General features: G+C 44.9%; 1 pseudogene; it reads right to left on the bottom strand.

Moving 5' to 3' along the window:
• Positions 1-3,737: 3,737 nt before the first annotated feature.
• Positions 3,738-3,857, bottom strand: LOC136659652 (5S ribosomal RNA; annotated as a pseudogene).
• Between the last annotated feature and the right edge of the window lie 4,969 nt (positions 3,858-8,826).

The following is an 8,826-nucleotide window of genomic DNA, read 5'->3' as shown; positions in this document are numbered from 1 at the left end:
GGAAGACAGTGCACCCCTTCCTCAAATGAGCATGCTCTTCAACACAAACATGTATTGTGACTGCCTTTTTCCCCCCTTTAATGAGGTTAAACCATTTTTACCCAACACTGCATATATGCAACAGGGATCAAATGTGTACATCTGTGGGCTGGACTGATAGCAACTTCAAGAAAAAGGGAATCTAGATCAGAAAAGTAAACCAGCACAGAGGAAAAGGTTAAGCTTCCCCTAACACTGCTGCTCCCATCAAAATTGGAGCTACCCTTTCCCCACGGCAGCTTTCAAGTTTAGAGGGGGGAAAAAAAGACCACTGACATCCGCTCACAGGTCTCCCACGTCACGTCTGTTTTGGTCCTCAATAGGGAGCCTATAAATGTATATTTTAAAATATGATTATTTTGATATATGGGCTTGAGCAGATCAGAGCTCCCAAGTGAGTCTCGCACCGCTATAGCTCAGACTGCAAGAGAAGCAGCTGCTTAAAGAACAACAAAGAACATCCTAACAGCTCTTTTCCTCCCCCCCCTCTCTCTCTCTTGCTCTAGATATATATATATTTTAAAAAAACCTCCTGTTCATCTTTAAAGAGCAGCTGCAATCAGACTCGAGCCAATATTCCAGTCTCACTCATCAGACTGTAGGGCAGAAACACCAACAGCTTAGGCAGTTTTACTGTCCCAAAGGGCGCTCAGCGTTTCCTTACATGTTCCAAGATAAATAACCCTTGCAATTCTGGAGAGTTATTTTCAGAGAGCCCAGTGACCACACGCAAATATCATTTTAGGATTCTGCAGCACATACCTGACAATGTTTGAAAATGGGAGGGGTCCTCAAAGCTCTGCCCCAGACACAGTCTCCCCCTCCCCAGAAACACCCACATTTCCTGTTCCAGGGTTACATATATATGTATGAATCCACCCAGAAAAGTGCAGAACGTATAGTGGAAAACTCTTCCCAAGGCTCTCTGCTTTCAGTGCCTCCTCCGGTTTTTACACTGAATGTTCATTTCCAATTTTAGGCTCCAGTCCTGAGCTGACCTCCACCACCGGCGCTGGGTGTTGCAAATGTGCCATAAGACCAGCCCGTGACACCCTCTGGCAAGTCAGCACTGGTGTCAGCCCAGCACCAATCAGGGCTTGTATCTTTCCCCAGGTGGACGAAATTCCTCTACACCTGAGGAGACCTCTGGCAGCTGCCACAGTGCCACAGCATGCAACGGTAGCCACTTTGGTGCTGCAGAACCCGGCGCTGCCACCACCTTTAGAACTGGGCTGCTACACCAGTCTTTATTTTTTTTAAAAAAAAAACCTGAACAGTTCGATATGTTTACAGCTTCAAAGGGTAATTTTCCTTCCACTTTTGGGAGGGTTTTTTTTTAGAAGCACATTGAGCAACTGTCAGTTCCAGAGTAAAGACAATCACCCTGGTTAGTTTGCAAGACACATCCGGGATGAGGTTTTCACTTTTAATAGCCTCTCTAACCTACATAAATACTCTTGCAGTGTTTGGGATGGCATGTTCCCAATTTGAACTACATACTATCGCAAATTTCCGCTGCACTGAGTCAAGCGCTGTCTGTACTTGTCTGGCAATTACCATCTGACCTTGCAACTCATGCAACTTATTGCTCCCAGTCAACTTTTATCCCTACGGTTGTGAAGTCAAATTACTGAGAAGGAACTTAGTCCCGCTTTCTGGTTCCACAGAAATGCTTCGAAATATGCCTTTGAATCTCACAGTCTAAAAGACATGACTCTGCGGTTTGATCTTGGCAAAAGAATGAGAGCTTATTTCTTATATTTCTATCCTGCCCTTCCTCAAAGGACCTTTCTGAGAAAGGGTCATGGGTTAGTGATACAGCATTTCATGGGGCCAATCCCCAACATTTCTAAGAAGGACTGGGAAGGATCCCAGTCTGAAAATCTGAACTAGTCAATGTAGACAATATGTCCTACACCAGTGGTTCTCAAACTATGAATCCGGGACCCACCAGTGGGTCGTGACCGAATTTTTGGTGGTTTGTGAAACTGACAGGGCAGATTAGGCTATGTGCATCAAAGATTAAACAAGCTGCTACTTGCGGGAAGGTTGCTGCCAAATCAACTTTATAGCCACACCCCTTGGCATTTATATATCAGGCAACAGCCTCCAGGACCTCTAAAAAAATTGGGGGACCAGTGGCCTAGACAGACCGGTGGTTTGATTCAGTAGAAGACACCCTACTGTGTCCAAGTAGCTCAGGAGATGTCTTGTGGTTCCTTCCCACCAATTATATCCTTGAAACAACCCCTTCAGGTTGTTTAGGGCAAGAGAGAATGCTGGGCAAATGTTAGCCAGTGAGCATCATGGTTTAATAAGGATTTGAAGCAGCTATTGTGGTGTAGTGATACAGGTACCTAAGTATAATTAAGAACTCTGCTTCAGATCCTTATTCTGGGTTCACATGCATTCTTAATGGTGCAACAAATTTAGCAGGTTTCTTCCTTTAGAAAACCGGGGGGGGGGGGAGTGAGCTTCTAGACCAGTGATTTTCAAATGTTTTCATCTCATGGCACACTGACCAGCCACTAAAATTGTCAAGGCACACCACACTGCCAGTGCTGCTCACATCCCCATTGGCCCTACTAAAAAAGTGACCACTCCCCAAATTCCCGTGGCACACCCGTGGACCACTCGTGGCACGCCAGCGTGCCATGGCACTGTGGTTGAAAATGGCTGTTCTAGGCCTTATGACTCTAAATATAAGCTTGAACAAGTTTACAGCAAAGTGCGTCAAAATCACTGAAGCCAAGAGCGTGCCAGAATAAAATTTTCAGCATCCTGCTACAGAACTCCTTGCCCTTTTCCAAGGCTAGCAAATCTGGAATACAAAAATCATAAATATGGCAGAGCTGTGCTAAAGAAGAGAAAATATGCACATTTTCTGAATTTGCATAATTTATACAGGCCCAGAATATAGCTTCTCTTGGAAGGAAAACGATTGTAAATAAGATACCAAAAGTAGCCAGGGTTGGCAGGTATGCATGCACAGGGCTGGGAAAACATAAGCCCATTCAATGTACCGAAACATGCACCAATTTGTTTCAATCTGGCAACCATACATCCAACTGGAACCGTTTTTCCATTCAACAACCTTAGTCCACACCGAGTTGCTTTCCATCTGTCCACTGGACTCCAGGAAATTCTAATCTCTGAGCATGCAGATTTTATGGGATTTTATGATTCTGTATTCATATGTCTTACAAGAGAAAAAGAATCAAACTAGAATGGCAGCACTGATTATTTACTTGGCATGTTTATAATCTGCTTCTCCATTTATATAAAATTCCCCAGAAACAATACAAATATTTCAAAATGATTATTTTTTTAATCATAAAACCAGCAGAATAAAACAACGGAGTTTGTGAGTGAGTGAGTGAGTGAGTGTGTGTGTGTGTGTGTGAGAGAGAGAGAGAGAGAGAGAGTGAGTGAGTGAGAGAGAGAGAGAGAGAGAGAGAGTTTACAAAGCTCTCTCAGATCAGACAGTTCAATGGAGATCAATGCCTGGACAAACAAAAAAAGATTTAACCTAGCACCAAACATTTAAATTATGAATTTTTCTCTACTGATAACTACCTTTCAACGGAAAGCATGCAGAGTTATTTACATCATAAACATGTCCAACAATTAAACATTCTACATAAACATCTCCGTTCACAAGTGGTTGGCAACCTTCAGTCTCGAAAGACTATGGTATAAGCCTACAGCACCTGGTATTCCCAGGTGGTCTGCCATCCAAGTACTAACCAGGCCTGACCCTGCTTAGCTTCTGAGATCAGACAAGATCAGGCATGTGCAGGGTAACAGTTGCTGCTTGTGCTCACCACAGTATTGTCCTCTGTTCCTTGAGACTTGCAGGTCTCATCAGGCAGAGAGCATCTCAACAGGCATCAAGCCTCTTGGGGCTTTCATTGTAGACGGCTGAGGAAACAAGTGGTGTAAAAAGGCCTTTCCCCAGACTTTTTGTTATTATTGGTTGCTTTGCCAGTAACAACAGATGTCACATGGGAAATAGTCTCCTCTGCCCTGGAAGTGTGTTATTGGGCACCAGGGTTGCCAACTCTGACTAAAGCTACTCCAGAATTTTTCCTTCCCAATGTAATATAATGTTGGAGATTCCTGAAGGTCCTGTTAAAATCTCCACGGCTGTGTTCATGCGTCACCTGGAGACAGGCACAGATCCCTAGAGAGTCCTGGAGGGTTTGCAACTCTACACACCTGGCCCAAGTAACAGACAATCTTACCATTCAAAGTTTCCTTAGCTCAGCTGATAACTAACAACTGCTCTTTGCTATCACTCAGCAAGAAGGGTGCCAGGCAGAACTCTGGTTTGTCTCAGAAAATAATTCCACACACAAAGCACCACAATTAAAAAAACCAACCTCTGGTGACCATCACTTTACCTCCTAAGCTAGCAGGGCAAAGATGAGGGTGTCAGAACCTGGTCACCATTCTAAAGCAGTCTCATACAAGAAACAACAACCCTTCAACTGGTCCAGCTATAGGCCACAAAGCAACAGAATATTAACATAAGAAGAGCTCTGCGTTCCAGCAAAGACCCATCTAATCCAATTGTATCTTACAGTGGCCCATCAGATGCCTCAGGGAGCATGACAAGACAACCAGAGACCTACATGCTGGTGCCACCTTTGCACCTGGCATTCAGAGATAACCTACTTCTAAAACCAGGGGGTTGCATATACCCCATCATGGCTTGTAACCTGTGACGGACTTTTCCTCCATAAAGCTGTCCAATCCCCTTTTAAAGACATCTGGGCCAGATGCCATCACCACATCCTCTGGCAAGGTGTTCCACATGGGCACAATGGGTACAGAAATAATTCCTTTTGTCTGACCTAACTCTCCCACCACTCAGTTTTAGTGAATGTCCCCTGGTTCTGGTGTTGTATGAGAGGGAAATGAAAATCCCTCCATCAATCCCCTGCATAAGTTTATATTCTCAACTGCATCCCACCTCAGGCATCTTTTTTCTAGTCTGAAGAGCCCCAAACACTGCAGCCTTTCCTCATAAGGGAGGTGCCCCAGCCCAGTGATCATTTTGGTCACTCACTTCTGCACCTTTTCCAGTTCCATACCTAAAGCCAAAGCACCTGACCTGGATATAAATTAAGCAACCAGCACTAACCAAACCAATGTTTTAGTAGAAACTGTTTTGTTCTTGTTACTGAGAGCCTGAATGGGGGGGGGAGTCTTTGACATAAATCCTTGTCTTAGTAGACGTTACTGAAGAGAAGCCAATGTTCAGGCCTGCTCCTGAGAAGGAGAACAGGCTAAGGACAGATGGGAAGCCAACTGAGCCAGGAACGAGGCCTCCAGCGGCTTTCAAAATGACACTACTTTGCTCTTAGCAAATTGTAGTCATTTCCCCCTCTAGTCACCCAGCCCTGGAGTCTTTTTCAGGCTCGCGAGTTAATTAAAATGGATTTTATGAAGTTTGTAAAACGAAAGACTCGTGGATTTCCTGCTAAGCCAAGAAAAAAAAAAATTATCCCCAAACATCTTTTAAAATAAGCAATGCTATTTCTAGACATGCAAAAAATAGTCAAGATCTACTTGATATTCCCAGCCTGGAAAAGATCTGTGTGAAAATGCAGAGAAAAGGGAAAGGGGTGTGTGGAAAGCAGGCTGTTGATCTTGCTACATCCTGCTTCTAGGGGGTCACATTCAGCCTTGAAAGCGCCGTATGGCTTTCATCCTCGCATTTTCTCAGCTGGAGGACACTCTGCTGGAATCAAGCAATGTTGTCTTTCTTTCTTTGCCTTGTTGTTTTTTGTTGTCTTGTTTTTATTTACATGAGCTCCATCGCTGGCAGGGAAAAGTACCTTTCAACCAGGGCACTCCTCACCTGAGGTTATAACAAAAGAACAGAGCTCCCTCTCCTCCCCACTCCCACTGCTTTGTATTGGAGATAAACCACTAAGGAAAACACAGGATGCATCAGGCCAACCAAACTGTGCGTGGGAAAAGGCAGGTCCCTACACGGTCACGTAGGAATACAAAGCGCTACATCTCTCATATTCTCCTTCCTGCTCAGGTCGATTTCCTCACTTTGTTCGGCATTGTGTGTCCTCGCACTGCTTGCCAGAAGAGCACAAGAGGAGTGAAATATCTGGCTCGGATTTGCTGGGATTTGGTTGTGAGATCTCTTCCATTCCAGTTTCATTGAAAAGTAAACCGTTGTCATTGTCTTGGTAAAGTGACTCGCTTGGCTGTCGGAATAAAGCTCCAGCAGACAGCAAGAGGTGCCAGAGCCATTCGTTGTTGGCACACGGTTTTCTTTATTTCTGTTTTGGGGGGTTTGTTGGTGTTTTAAAAGGCAGACAGAAGCAACGCTGTTCGGTTCCTATTGCGGGTGACGGATGGAAAGCAACCGTGCCGGGCTCGGTGGGAAAAAGAACAAGAGTGCCAGCTTGCAATACAAACCCATCAAATTTAGCCCTGTCTTAGTGGTACTGCTCACATCCCTGCATACCTCGAGGAGATGCTGGAAAGAGAAAGAGGAACCTGCCTTCCAAGTGACAGGGCTGTTGTCAGATGCAGATTGGTCTTCCAAACCTAGGCCCAGATGGAAGGTGCCAGGGATTGTGTGTGACTGCATCTGCATATAGAGTGTTCCAAACTTCCTAGAGTTTGATTGCAAGATTTTGTGTTCCTTGCCACACTGGCTATCGCAGGGGAATAACAAGCACTTTGTATGAAATAATTGTAGGTATTCTTACACAGGGTTGCATGAACAGACACGGAGGCTGAAACCTGTCCCTGGGCCCTGCAGTGTTTTTGAGAAGGGTGATTAATTATTAAGGAATTAAAGCATGAAGTTGCTGATCTCTTGACTAAAATATGCAACTTGTCCCTCAAAACGGCCACGGTGCCAGAGGATTGGAGGATAGCAAATGTCACGCCGATCTTTAAAAAGGGAAAGGGGGGGACCCGGGAAACTATAGGCTGATCAGCCTAACATCTATACTGGGTAAGATGGTGGAATGCCTCATCAAAGATAGAATCTCCAAACACATAGACCAGGGGTGTCCAAAGTTTTTGGCAGGTGGGCCACATCGTCTCTCTGACACTGTGTCGGGGGCCGGGGAAGAAAATAATTAATTTACATTTAGAATTTGAATAAATTTACGTAAGTTTACATAAATGAATATATTAAAGATGAACTTGAATGAATGAATGAATGAAGGTCTTGCAATAGCTCAAGGCCTATAAAAGGCCTTGCACAAAGCAAGGTTGGCCTTTCGTTTGCTGCTGCTACTGCATCACAGATGTGAAACAACAAGCAGTGGAGGGAGCCCTCATCCCACTTCTCATGTGAGAGGTCAAACAGTTGCCCTCACACTGAGAGCGGTTGTGTTGGGCCAGTATGGGTTCCAACAAATCTCCAGAGGGCCAGAGGCTCATTGGAGACTGGGGGCTCCCTGAGGGCCACATTGAGAGGCCTCAAGGGCCGCAAGTGGCCCCAGGGCCGGGGTTTGGGCACCCCTGACATAGACAAACAGGCCTTGCTGAGGGAGAATCAGCATGGCTTCTGTAAGGGTAAGTCTTGCCTCACAAACCTTTTAGAATTCTTTGAAAAGGTCAACAGGCATGTGGATGCAGGAGAACCTGTGGACATTATATATCTGGACTTTCAGAAGGCGTTCGACACGGTCCCTCACCAAAGGCAACTGAAAAAACTCCACAGTCAGGGAATTAGAGGGCAGGTCCTCTCCTGGATTGAGACCTGGTTGAAGACCAGGAAACAGAGAGTGGGTGTCAATGGGCAATTTTCACAATGGAGAGAGGTGAAAAGTGGTGTGCCCCAAGGATCTGTCCTGGGAACGGTGCTTTTCAACCTCTTCATAAATGACCTGGAGACAGGGGTGAGCAGTGAGGTGGCTAAGTTTGCAGACGACACCAAACTTTTCTGAGTGGTGAAGACCACACATGACTGCGAGGAGCTCCAGAAGGATCTCTCCAGACTGGCAGAATGGGCAGCAAAATGGCAGATGCGCTTCAATGTCAGTAAGTGTAAAGTCATGCACATTGGGGCAAAAAATCAAAACTTCACATATAGGCTGATGACACATATCTGTCTGTGACAGATCAGGAGAGAGATCTTGGCATGGTGGTGGACAAGTCGATGAAAGTGTCGACCCAATGTGCGGCGGCAGTAAAGAAGGTCAATTCTATGCTTGGGATCATTTGAAAAGGTACTGAGAACAAAATGGCTAATATTATAATGCCATTGTACAAATCGATGGTAAGGCCATACCTGGAGTATTGTGTCCAGTTCTGGTCACCACATCTCAAAAAAGACATAGTGGAAATGGAAAAGGTGCAAAAGAGAGCCACTAAAATGATTACTGGGCTGGGGCATCTTCCTTATGAGGAAAGGCTATGGCGTTTGGGCCTCTTCAGCCTAGAAAAGAGACGCCTGAGGGGGGACATGATTGAGACATACAAAATTATGCATGGGAAGGATAAAGTGGATAGAGAGATGCTCTTTACACTCTCACATAATACCAGAACCAGGGGACATCCACTAAAATTGAGAGTTGGGAGGGTTAGGACAGACAAAAGAAAATATTTCTTTACTCAGCTTGTGGTTGGTCTGTGGAATTCCTTGCCGCAAGATGTGGTGCTGGCATCTGGCCTGGATGCCCTTAAAAGGGGATTGGACAAGTTTCTGGAGGAAAAATCAATTTCAATTTCAGGAATCAAAAATCAAAAATCAATTTCAGGAAAAATCAAACAATTTTTGAAATGTTGATAAACTGCTTT

The sequence above is a fragment of the Tiliqua scincoides genome, chromosome 8 (assembly GCF_035046505.1).
Source record: "Tiliqua scincoides isolate rTilSci1 chromosome 8, rTilSci1.hap2, whole genome shotgun sequence".
In the NCBI taxonomy this organism is placed as follows: domain Eukaryota; kingdom Metazoa; phylum Chordata; class Lepidosauria; order Squamata; family Scincidae; genus Tiliqua; species Tiliqua scincoides.
This window is presented reverse-complemented; position numbering and strand designations above follow the sequence as displayed.